This window comes from Podarcis liolepis (assembly GCF_965112155.1).
Source record: "Podarcis liolepis genome assembly, chromosome: 6".
Classification (NCBI taxonomy): Eukaryota; Metazoa; Chordata; class Lepidosauria; order Squamata; family Lacertidae; genus Podarcis; species Podarcis liolepis.
In genome coordinates, this window is record NC_139559.1 from 95,995,154 (window position 1) to 96,008,103 (window position 12,950).

Consider the following 12,950-nt stretch of genomic DNA (forward strand, 5'->3'; position numbering starts at 1 on the left):
TTTCTCTCATTCTGTGCTTTTTTCTTAATGGAGTTCTGTTGTATCAAAAAACCCCTCATAACAGCTTTGCTTGCGTCCCAGATTACTCTTTTTTCCACTGTAGTGTTCAGATTTATTTCAAAATAGTCTCTTAATGTCTTTTGGGCCTTCTTAATAACTTCCTGATCTCTAAACAAGGTGTCATTCATTCTCCATCTGAAGGAGCCGGTTGGAGTTAGTCTCATTTCCATTTTCATAGCGTTATGGTCGGAGCAAGTTTTTGGGCAGATTTCCACTTTTCTAGTCTTCGGTGCCAGTCCTCGAGTTATCCATATTTGGTCGATTCTTGTCCATGACAGATGAGCTTCAGAGAAGAATGTTCCTTCTCTTCCTAGGGGGTTCTTTGTCCTCCAAATGTCAATCAAGTCCAGATTGTCAGTTAGCTCAAAAAAAGTTTTAGGTAGTCTGCTGTCTTTTGTCAAGTTTTGGTTTTGTGATTTGTCCATGTTGGTAGATACCACCCCATTCATATCTCCCATCATGATGATGTTATTGTAATCCAAAAAAATCCAGCAATGTCTCATGCAGCTTCTTATAAATATCTGAGTTCCCCTCATTTGGAGCATAAATTCCCAATATCAAAACCTTTTCGCCTTGTGCTTGTATCTCAATTGCCAAGATTCTTCCTTGCTCATCTTTAAATAAAAATTTTGGTGCTAGGCTCTCCTTTGCGTAAATCACCACTCCTCTTTTCTTGACTCTGTCCGATGATATAAACTCTTGGCCTAATCTCTTGTTGACTAACACTTTCCTGTGGAGCCTAGTCACATGCGTTTCCTGCAAGCAGATAATGTCCAATTGCTCTTTCCTTAATATGTGAAATATTCTTCTCCTTTTTTCCGGGGAGTTACCACCGTTGATGTTCCAACTAAGAACCCAAAGATTGGAGACTGTTCATTGACAGCAGCAAGCGATCACTGAAATGTGTTCTGCTACACAACAGCAACCAGTTTGCCTCTATACCCCTGGCTCACTCGACTACAGTGAAGGAGAACTATGAAGCAGTGGAGTATGTGCTGGAGAAAATTGGTTATGGTCAGCATAAGTGGTTTATTTGTGTTGACCTGAAGATGGTGAACTTTTTGTTGGGACAACAGTCTGGCTTCAACAAGTACCCATGTTTTCTGTGCATGTGGGATAGTAGGGACAGTGCTCAGCATTACACGAAGAAGGACTGGCCTCTGCGGGAGGAATTGGTGCCTTGCAAAGAAAGGAACGTCATCAACGACCCTCTGGTGGACAGAGACAGAATACTCTTCCCACCGCTGCACATCAAGCTCGGCTTAATCAAGCAGTTCACCAAAGGCTCTGGACAAGGATGGTGACTGCTTCACTTGTGGCAGGATTGACCATGGAGAAGTTGAAAGCTGGCATCTTTGACGGTCCTCAGATCCGTCAGCTCATCAGAGATCCAGAGTTCCGAAACTCAATGAACGAAATGGAACTGGAAGCGTGGAAGGCATTTGTTCTGGTAGTGAAGAACTTTCTAAGCAACAATAAGGTCAGAAACTATGCAGAACTTGTCAACAACATGCTGACTGCTTTCAGAAACCTGGGCTGCAACATGAGCGTGAAATGCACTACCTATTTTCACATATAGACCGGTTTCCTGAGAACCTGGGTTCAATGAGTGACGAGCAGGGGGAGAGATTCCATCAGGACATGAAAGAGATGGAGACCAGGTATCAGGGTCGCTGGGACGCAGTCATGATGGCTGACTACTGTTGGACTCTGAAGAGAGACTTCCCTGCCGCTGAGCATTCCAGGAGTTCCAAAAAACGGAAGTTCAAGCCCTGAAGTTTGAAAAATGGTGAAGCAACATGCAACTTATGTGTACTTACCTTTCTCAATGCCCAGCATTCAGTTTACAGTAATCAATGTTTCTATCAGGTAATCAATAGATGTTGTTGGAAAAACATTATTTTCTCTTAAAAACATATTTAGGATGATATGTGTTGACAAAAATCAGCTGATAATGCCACAAAATGTAATCGATTTTGTCACAAGATCTGATTTTTTACAAATCAACAAAGCACAACAACCTGACCTGATGGAGAGAAACGGATGCCATTTCCTGATTCAGCAGTGCAAAAAGACCCTAAATCAATTGTAGAAATCTAGACAACATTCAAAAGGTAAAAAATTGTTGCCCAGTGTATAATTTAACATCTTTTGGGGGCAATTCCAAACCTGTTATTCCAAGAAGAAAGGCCTCTGGTTTCTTTATAAATGTATATTTCAACATTTTTTTCAATTCATTATAAATCTTTTCCCAGAAGTCTTTCACCTTGGGGCAGGTCCACCACATATGATAGAAAGTACCTTCGTTTTCTTTACATTTCCAGCAATGGTTATCACAGTTATGATAAATCTTTGCTAATTTAACTGGGGTCGGATACCATCTATACATCATTTTCATTATGTTTTCCTTTAGTACAGTACATGCAGTGAACTTGACCCCTTTCTTCCACAATCTTTCCCAATCCTCAAACATTATGTTATGTCCTACATGTCTTGCCCAATCTATCATCACTGATTTAACTTGTTCATCCTTCGTATGCCACTCTAACAATGGGAAATGTAGTGTTTTCAAAGCCCCCCCCCCAATGTTTCAGGGGGCATTCTCTGGGTGTTTGGTGCTGCTTTGGAGTGAATCAGATGACATTGGACCTTTGGAGAAATCGTGACCCTGTGGGTTAGGGCACTGACGCCTCATTTTTTTGGAGGGGGCGCCATAAAACGTGGGGTTTGCACTGCCATGGATCACAAAACGACTGCTGTTTTGTGCAAAGCTGGTAGACTGAGAAACTAGTATTTTATTTTTATTTTTAAAAAGATAAACTAAAGGTGTGTGCTTACAGGTAAACAGATACCAGTGTGCATGCCCATTATGACCTCAGGCAAGAATCAAGAAAATACAGGTGGTCCCTCTTAACTGACATTCTGAACTGAACAGAACTGAAGGGAGGGGCTGGTTCTGGAGCCAAGCTCTTTAGATTGGGTTTGGGTGGATGCGAAGAGGATGCCTCCAACTTCTTGGGCTTTGCTTCTCAACTTATTCTGCCTTCTGGGACCCCCCAGCCCAAGACCAACCACCTCTTGGATAGGTGAGCATGCAGATATTTTGGAATGTGAGTGTGGGGCAGGATGACCGCGTATGAAAGCTCATTTGAGCACAAGTGCTGGCCCCCCTTTTCTCTCCCATGGAGGCCCTGAACTGCCCAGCTCTTGGTTCAGGGCCAAAAAAGGGAGAGAAAAGGGAACCTCAGTTACTCTTTGACTTCTGAGGACAATGTCTCACACCCAGAGCCCCAAGACTTACGGCTGCTGCTCTAACAGCCTCAGGACATCCAAGGGATCATGAGCAAAGCACACAAGCCCTGCCCGCCAGATGTGAAGCACTCTCCTGAGAGAATTTGGGTTTTTTAACTGGCTGAACAGAGTTTCAGCCCTTGGGGAATTTGATTTCTTAAACATACACCTTCCCCTTCCTTGTGTCCCTGGGGAGAAAAGCCAGTCCTGCTTTCTTCCTTTGGTAATTTAATCAGAGGAAATAACTCTTTCAATGGTCTAATAGATTTGCTGAATCATGAATTCTGTACATGCACAGAGGCTATACCTCTTGAAACCCCAAAGATGGGCAAGATGGGGCATTTCTCTCCACCTGGCTCCACCGGATATTGCTAGTGGCCAATGAAAGCCCAAGCAGGGATTCCTAGTGGGGATGTTGCTGTGGTATAGTGGAGGAGCAGGGCCAGGGGGCTAACTTGGACACCTGAGAACACAAAAAAGCAGCAGCAAAACAACTACATATTTCCTTTTAAATGGGTCTCCCTGCTGAGTGTAAAGCATAGATCCTCATTTTTTAAGGGAAAAGGGAGAGAAGGCTTCTCCCAAAGTGTTAGAAGGCCACAAATAATGTAACAATAGAACAAAACAAATGTGCCGTTTCATGTGATACAGAATCCTATGTGCAAATCTGTTAGATTGAGAAATTTGTACTAAATAAGAAAAAAAAATTAAAGGTGTGTGCTTGCAGGTAAACAGATTGGAGATTTTCTGCAAGATCTTGTGAGATCTCATTGAAGTCTTGCAAGATGTCCAGGAGAGCAAAATATGTATTGAGATTTGGGAGAGATCTTGCATGCTCTTTCAGGGACCAAAGCCATCACTGCTGCAGCGCCAAAGGCAGGTGGCTAAGGGGTGGTGAGTGTCCCACGGGGCGAAATGGGATGTACCCCCCCCCCCTCAAGCTCAGGATTCCAGAACTAACAACTGTCAGTTGGGAGGGATGGAAGGCAAGGACCCACAGCCCAGGTGGGGCTCGCTAGCTTGGGGAGGAGGTGTGTGATTCCTCAGCTGGAGTAGATGCAGGACAGTTGAGGCTCACATGCCTCATCACCGCAAAAGCTATAACTGGAAAGCTGAATTATGATTTTCAAGTTTATACATTTCAATAATTTTGCAGTCATTTTAGCATTTCAAAACTTGACTTCCTTCCCCCTCTTTCTGCAGTTCTTTAAATTGATTCTTCATATCTTATGCATATCCAAATTACCTCAATTTCTTCATTTATGCATCTGCTTTAAATAGATAATCTTATTAAACTGCAGGTTATTCCAATAATCCTGCCAATGTTCTTATCTGTTTACAGTTTGTAACTATTCATTCAACCATTTCCATTCTTTAATAAAAAGTTTGTTCTCTTGCTCCTAGAAACGGTCAGCATGTGACAGAGGCCACATCCTGGGAACGGTTTGACTGGCCACCTAAACCAGGTGAGAGCAGCCAAAGAGTCTCAAATGCACAGGAACTTCCCCTGTGTGCAAAGACAGGCTCCAGCAGATTGAGCGGACAAGACCAAGCGTGGGCCCAGTGGTCAAGAAGGTGGTTTCTGCAATGCTGTGGAGGGAAGTGAGGGGCAGATGGGGCTCATCCACCTATAAAGATAGCCCATCGAAGAGAAGGAAAACTCTGATCCTAATTTGCCTTGTGGGATATCTTTGGGAGCTGAAAAGGCTAAGGAGTAAAGCCTACACAAATCTGGAGTGGAGTCCCTCAGGCGGTTGGATGGCGACGTTTACAACCCCTTCTGACATCTCCTGCAGCCCAACTGGTGCCTAACTCTGCTTTCCTTGGAGACACATCTGCAAGGCCAAGAGAGGGAGTCTTGTCATCTGGGAAGCCCAGGACCTCCAGACACACTGCCCAGTCTTGCTCCCTGGAGAGGTCACTTTGGGACTGCTGACACCGTTGCTTGACTTTTGACCTCACCCCCAGAGGCGCACTCCATTGCTTCTCAAGACAGACAAAAGACAGCATTAAAAAACTATTTGAAAGAATTTTATTTCATTCACAAAAGACAATCTGGCATGTGATTAGGACAGTGGTTTTCAGACAACGGGTGACACGTTTATTGATCCAGTTTGGAAGTCTCTGTCTTGTCTTCGCACATGCGCAGTTCCATCTAGGAGCAACAACAATGGAAGGAGCCAAACTGTCGACTCCTGCAGCGAGACTCAGGATTTCCACTCATGCTCACAAACGTAGGAAAAAGCACCGCCTAGGATAAAAGGATGATCACAGAATAGCATGTTTGTAAAGGAACTTGATTAGAATAATAATGATGATGATGATTTTTATTTTATTTTTCTATTTGGGTTTGTGGGGAAGGGGGGAACTGGGTCTTGGTGGGGAGGGAGATCTGTGCTGGAGTTGCTGGCCTCATTGCTGTCGCTGCCCGGAAGAGAGAAGAAGAGAAAATATTTTTAATCTTTCCATTTCTTATTCTGTTGACAACCCATCTTTCCTTCAAGGATCTCCAGGTGGCTTACGCTATTCTCCCTTTCTTTAATTATATTTACTTCCTCATTCCATTTCTCTTCCAATATCTCTTCCTCCTCCTCCTCGCAGACCAGGGGGTGGATTTTAGGGGCACGACAGCAGGAGGCCAGCAGCTCACACAGCCTGCCACACTGGCCATTCTCTCTTTCAACAGCCTTGGAGAACAACTGAGTAGGCATCTAGAGCATCAACTGAACAGGCATGTGGATCAGCTAGTCACTGGGCACAGTCTATTCTTTTGGAGGGGGCTTTCCCCAGTTTCCATTTATAAGAAGTTTGAAAGGTTGCCTCTTTATCAAGTCTGTTTCCTTGTGACGAGAGACCACACTGGAGACTCAGTGTTTTTGAAATATATCAAGGTAAAGGGACTCCTGACCATTAGGTCCAGTCGTGGCCGACTCTGGGGTTGCAGCGCTCATCTCGCTTTATTGGCGGACCGGTCATGAACAGCTTCCGGGTCATGTGGCCAGCATGACTAAGCTGCTTCTGAACCAGAGCAGCGCACGGAAACGCCCTTTACCTTCCCGCCGTAGTGGTACCTATTTATCTACTTGCACTTTGACGTGCTTTCGAACTGCTAGGTTGGCAGGAGCAGGGACCGAGCAACGGGAGTTCACTCTGTCGTGGGGATTCGAACCGCCAGCCTTCTGATAGGCAAGTCCTAGGCTCTGTGGTTTAACCCACAGCGCCACCAGCATCCCTATTATTTATTTATTTAGATACTTGGGTTTGGAGCGAAGGGAGAACTGGGTCTTGGAGAGGCGTAGAGCTGTACTGGAGCTGCTGTCCTCACTGCTATCGCTGCCTGGAAGAGAAATGAAGAGAAATGAAGAGAAATGAAGAGAAATGAAGAGAAATGAAGAGAAATGAAGAGAAATGAAGAGAAATGAAGAGAAAAAATTCTTGATTTTTTCATTGATTACTACATTGATGGCCCATCTTTCCTGCAAGGATCTCCAGGTGGCTTGCGTTATTCTCCCTTCCTCCCTTCCTCATCCCATCCCTGAACTCTTCTTGAATCAGTGAGCTGCCTCCCCCCATCCCAGTGATCCAGATTCTCTCTGGCCTCCCTGTTCCTCAAGAACAAAGATCAACACTCCCCATCTATAGATCGGTGGCATCCATCCCCTGGTCGCTTGGTCTTACATAAATTGTTTTCACCTTCACTAAAGATTCCTTCTGATCTTCATAACCATCACTTCATCCTCCCATTTCTTTTCCAATATCTCTTCCTCCTCCTCCTCACAGACCAGGGGATGGATCTTTGGCACGTGACAGCAGGAGACCAGCAGCTCACGCAGCCAATCTTTATAAACTAATCTAACCATGACTAGGTTCCCTATGTTTCTGAATCTTGAGGGATAGTAAAAGAAACAGAATGCAGAAGGAATTAGGAATCCTACTTATACTTTATATGAAGAAAGTCTCTTCATTACACCAGAAAACGTATTTCCTTTCTCACAAACTACCTCCTCAAGCTAAAGATGCTCATCTTTAATTTTATAGTCCCTTTCCTCTTTTGTGCAGTTCTGCCCCTCCTTTCGCCACTTTTCTTCTCTTCCCGATTCTCCAATTAGTCCAGCCGTTTCTCCTAGACCACGCTATGCCATCTTTGCCATCTTTATAGGTTAGTGTTTAATATAAGTTCAATATTAAAAGTGTTGCCTTCTCTTTTACCTTTGTTTTCCAGTAACTTCCACACTTTTACCACAAACAGCGCTGACAATCCAAGTCTTTTAACTCAGTCTCTTTTGCTGGGCTCACGCCACTTCAAAGTAAAAAACAAGTTAAGTCCTTGAATTCCGCTTCTTTTAATGGGCTAGTACTCCTGCTGCAGAGTGAAATTTGAATCTGTCTTCCTTTTCTTACTGGTACTTGTTAGAGAAATCTTTGCTTATGCTTACGTATAATGAGAAAGATTTCCAATATGTTTAAGATAAAATCTCCCGTTCTTTACTCTTTATGTGCTAGTCTTTTAGGTCTGTTTCTGAGCAGTTCAGTTTGTATAAATAAGTCTCACAGACCCTCTTCTCCTCAAGCTCTCCTTGTTAGCTGCCGTTCTTACCCTTTGGGACTTTGAGGCTTGCTGCTGAGGATTGCTCGTGTCCTTGCGTCTAGGTACTCTCTGTCGACTCACCTCCTGGTTAGGACGTGGGCTTCGAAGGGTTCCTTTTTTGACGCTGCCGGACAATGTCAGCCCTGGGCCACGCCCAGAGCCTTTTTGGGGGTCGTGTAGCCTCCGCGTTGCCCCCCAAAGTTCCCTCTAACAGCTGCTAGGTGCGGAGAACCCGCGAAGCACATCCACAACGGAGGGCGGAAAAACCGGAAGCCCTTACATACCAGGTTTGGGAGGGGGATTTGGTCTGCGATAGGCTTTTTCCGTAGGGACACGGGTGGCCACAGAGCCTAGGGCTTGCTGATCAGAAGGTCGGCAGTTCGAATCCCCGCGACGGGGTGAGCTCCCGCTGCTCGGTCCCAGCACCTGCCAACCTAGCAGTTCGAAAGCACAAAGTGGAAGTAGATAAATACCGTATTTTTCGCTCTATAAGATTCAATTTCCCCCCTCCAAAAATTAAGGGGAAATGATCAAAGCAGCAGAAATAAGAGATGATTGGATCCCTTTAAGAGCTCAAAGCATGGGTACCCCCAACAAAAATTTAAAATTCGGTTTCGTAATTTGGAACTAATGTGATTTGAATGGTTTGCTAATAAAAAATATATTTAAAAAAAACAAAAATTAAGGGAAAATTTGTGTGCGCCCTATGGAGTGAATGCAGGCTGCGCAGCTAAGCCCAAAGCCAGAGCAGGCAGAAGGACCGCTGCACAGCGCTCCGTCTCGCTGTTCTAGCTTGGAGTTAGCTGCGCAAAGCCTCCGCAGGGCAGCAGAGTGAAGGCCCCCTGCTGCCCTGCGAAGGCTTCAAAGGCCGTCCCCGAAGCCAGAACAGTGAGGCGGAGCGCTGCGCAGCGCTCCGTCTCACTGTTCTAGCTTGGGGATGGCTGCGCAAAGCCTCCGCAGGACAGCGGGGTGCCTTCACCCCGCTGCTCTGCAGAGGCTTCAAAGGCTGCACTCCGTTGGCTTCAGGCAGCTATCCGCAAGCTTTCGGAGCGCAGCAGGAGTTCCCGCTGTACTTCGAAGGCTTGCGGATAGCCACCTGAAGTCACCTAGCAGTTCAAAAGTGGAAGTAGATAAATACCGTATTTTTCACTCTATAGGACACACTTTTCCCCCTCCAAAAATTAAGGGAAAATGATCAAAGCAGCAGAAATAAGAGATGATTGGATCCCTTTCTGAGCTCGAAGCATGGGTACCCCCAACCAAAATTTAAAATTCGGTTTTGTAATTTGGAACTATTGTGATTTGATTGGTTTGCTAATAAAAAATATATTATAAAAAAAACAAAAATTAAGGGAAAATTTGTGTGCGCCCTATGGAGTGAATGCAGGCTGCGCAGCTAAGCCCAAAGCCAGAGCAGGCAGAAGGAGCGCTGCGCGGTACTCCGGCTCACTGTTCTAGCTTGGGGATGGCTGCACAAAGCCTCCGCAGGGCAGCGGGGTGCCTTCACCCCGCTGCTCTGTGGAGGCTTCAAAGGCTGCACTCTGGGGGCTTCAGGCAGCTATCCGCAAGCCTTCCAAGCGCAGCAGGAGTTCCCGCTGCACTCAGAAGGCTTGCGGATAGCCGTCTGAAGCCTGGAGAGCGAGAGGGGTCGGTGCACAGTTTTCCCTCTCTGCGCAGCGCCCCTTCAGCGAAGCGGGAGGAGAAATGGAAGGGGCTCCATTTCTCCTGCCGCTTCGCTGAAGGGACAATGAGCAGAGAGGGAGAGAATCCCCCCCCCCCGTTCTCCCCCTCCTATAATCCGGTGTGTCTTATGGTCCGGTGCGTCCTATAGAGCCAAAAATACGGTAGGTGCCGTTCTGTCGGGAAGGTAAACAGCCTTTCCGTGCACTGCTCTGCTTTTGCCAGAAGCGGCTTCGTCATCCTGGCCACATGACCCGGAAGCTGTACGCCGGCTCCCTCAGCCTATAGGGCGAGATGAGCGCGCAACCCTAGAGTCGTCCGCGACTGGACCTAACGGTCAGGGGTCCCTGTACCTTTACCTAGGCTTTTTCCAGATCTGCCTTACTGCCCTATGTTTCTAAATCTTGAGGGAGAGCAAAGGAAGCAGAATGCAGAAAGAATTAGACATCCTACTTACACTCAAGAAGAAGAAATCTTTATTTTGCCGGAAAACATCATTACTTCTCACAAACCACCTCCTTTCTCCTGAACTATCCTCAAGTAGTTGCTCTTCCCAAAGTCCTCAGCCAAGTCACTCAGCAGGGGGACGTGTCACAATGGAGGCCCTGACCCTGTTGCTTTAGCTACCTTGCTTAACAATGTGAATTGTTCCCCTTAACATTAATTTTTCAAATAGATCTTCCCGTGGGTTTTTATTTTATTTATTTAGGAAGGCTCTAGAGCTGGCTTCATCCAGTACGGTGCATTTCTGGACAGGACAGGAAACACCTTGCAAACACACACTTTTCAACATGGCGGTGTCACCAAGGAAAAACACTCCTGGCCTAGACTATGGCTGCTGTTTCTCAATTAATAGTAAAAAATGACCCTTCTCAACATCCTGTAATAAACTGGCCAGTATTAGGATGGACAGGAGCAGGACTTCACCCTTAGACCCCCTCATCCCCCTGTTTCTTTCTGTTTCTGCCCAGTGTCTTCTGCCAATCAACAGCTTTCCTTAGCTTGCAAGGAAGTGAAATGTTATGAGTTACTTGGTGCCAGACTCCCCTTTGCCATGAGTTTCTGGGTGCCAGGCACTGAACCCCTGGACACTGAACATCGGGGGAATTGATCTAAGCTGTACCCCAAGCACTACATTTGATTGTTGGTTATTAAAGACTGATTGAAACCATTTTATTTCATTCACAAAAGAAATTTTGACATGTGATTATGATAACAGTTTATATAATAAAGGTGACACGTTTATTGATCCTTTTTGTAAGTTATTATTTGTCTACTTTAATGTATTTTTTATATATATATTAATCAGTAAGGGGGTGGGGTGGGAAGCAGTGTTGCATATGAAACTGGTGGGTGGCTGTCATTAATCCAGATCAATTTCATAGAATCATAGAAACTTATAGCTGGAAGGGACACCAAGGGTCATCTAGTCCAACCCCCTGTGATGCAGCAATCTCAGCAAAAGCATCCATGGCAGACGGCCATCCAACCTCTGCTTAGTAACCTCCAAGGAAGGAGAGTCCACCACCTCTCATGGGAATCTGTTCCAATGCCAAACAGCCCTTACTGTCAGAAAGTTTTTATGAATGTTTAGTTGGAATCTCCTTCCTTATAACTTGAATCCATGGGTTTGAGTCCTACCGTCTAGAGCAGGAGAAAAGAAGCTTGTTCCCTCTTCCATGTGACAGCCCTTAAGATATTGGAAGATGGCTGTCAGATCTCCTCTCAGTTTCCTCTTTTCCAGGCCAAACCTCCCCAGCTCCTTCCAGTGTTTCTCTTCAATCTTAGTTTCCAGACCCTTGGTTGTCTTGGTTGCCCTCCTCTGCACACATTCCAGCTTGTCAACATCCTTCTTAAATGATGGTGCCCAGAACTGGACACAGGACTCCAGGTGTGGCCTGACCAAGGTAGGAGAGAGTAGGACTTGGACTTCCTTTCATCAGGACCCTGGACAGCCCTGTTCTGGGAAGTTTTGAATGTTTGACAGACTTTTTTATTTTAATATTTTGTTGGAAGCCGCCCAGAGTGGCTGGGTATAAATAATAAATTATTATTATTATATTATGATGATGACTGTGAGGTGTTACAAGTCATTAACTTCAAGCCACACTGCCATGCCTTTGAAGACACAAACCACCCCAGCTTTTCAGAGCTGGCTATCATGGCTTCTTTAATCTTTGTGTATTGCTCCACCATGTGGCTGAATCATATAAAGCACTGACTTTTACATATCTCTTGACCTCTAATTGCAAGAAGATCTCGTTAACTTGGATTATAATCTTTATAAATTGGAGTTGTGGAGCAGGTCCTTGGGGGGGGGGGGCTCCCACCATTCCTCCTCAGTCCAGCCCCTGACAACCATGTGGGTTACGGCGTCGAGGGCTCATTTTGTGGGGCGATGTGAAACGTAGTGTTTTCACCCCCAAACCTTGCAGGGGGCATTCTCTGGGTGTTTGGCGCCACTTTGGAGTGAATCGGACAACGTCTGACTTTTGGAGAAATTGGGATCCCGTGAGTTAGGGCGCCAAAGGCTCATTTTTGGGGGTGCCATGAAATGTGGGGTTTTCACCGCCAAACATTTCAGGGGGTCTTTAGTAGGTGTTTGCCGTTGCTTTGTTGTGAATCCTAAGACATCGGGTTTTCAGCGAAATCGTGGCCGCCATATCTATCCTGATAGATGATTTGGCCTGTCACCCTTGTGTGGAAGTAAAGGATGAGATTCCCTTACTATTCCGCCTGGGGTCTCCAATGTGGTGCACCCAGCCTCCTCTCACACTATTCCTATGCTGGGGGATTTGGGGGTGGTTTGTGGGGATGTTATGTACTGAGTTGAATAGGATCCAAAATGCTACAGTCTGATTGGTCCTAGAGCTGCTGCTGCTCCAGGTGCCAGTAAGTCTCGCATTTTCAACCTCTTCCTCCTCCTTTGCACTAGCTAAATGATTCCTTGCTGGACTCCCATCGCTGAGGCCAAATGTACCTTTACCGAGCAAAATATCCTTTCGAATTATACACCCAGCACATGGAACCTGACAAAGGGGCAATACAAGCGGACTCCCTGTGCCCTTACCACAGTAAAAAGACTGATACTGGTGAGCTGGAAAAATAAAAATGCGTCTCCCTTCTATGATTGGATTGAGGACTTCTACAAACTCACCACATATGAACAACCTGCAGATAAACGCAGACTTGCCATGGACAAATTCAATGAAACAGTGGTACCTCGGGTTAACATACACTTCAGGTTACAGACTCTGCTGGTAGCCTTTTTAGCCTCGGGTGAGAAGAGCTTTGCGCCCGGGACAGGGAAATGGGAGTCAACAGACACTCA

At 45.7% G+C, this 12,950-nt stretch overlaps 1 long non-coding RNA gene across 1 annotated transcript; it reads left to right on the forward strand.

The window, feature by feature from the left end:
* The first annotated feature begins 3,037 nt into the window (after nt 1-3,037).
* Nucleotides 3,038-5,681, forward strand: LOC310709770. The gene is made up of 2 exons (XR_014527677.1): nt 3,038-3,146; nt 4,756-5,681. It is a non-coding gene; the product is annotated as an uncharacterized lncRNA (long non-coding RNA).
* The last annotated feature ends 7,269 nt before the right edge of the window (nt 5,682-12,950 follow it).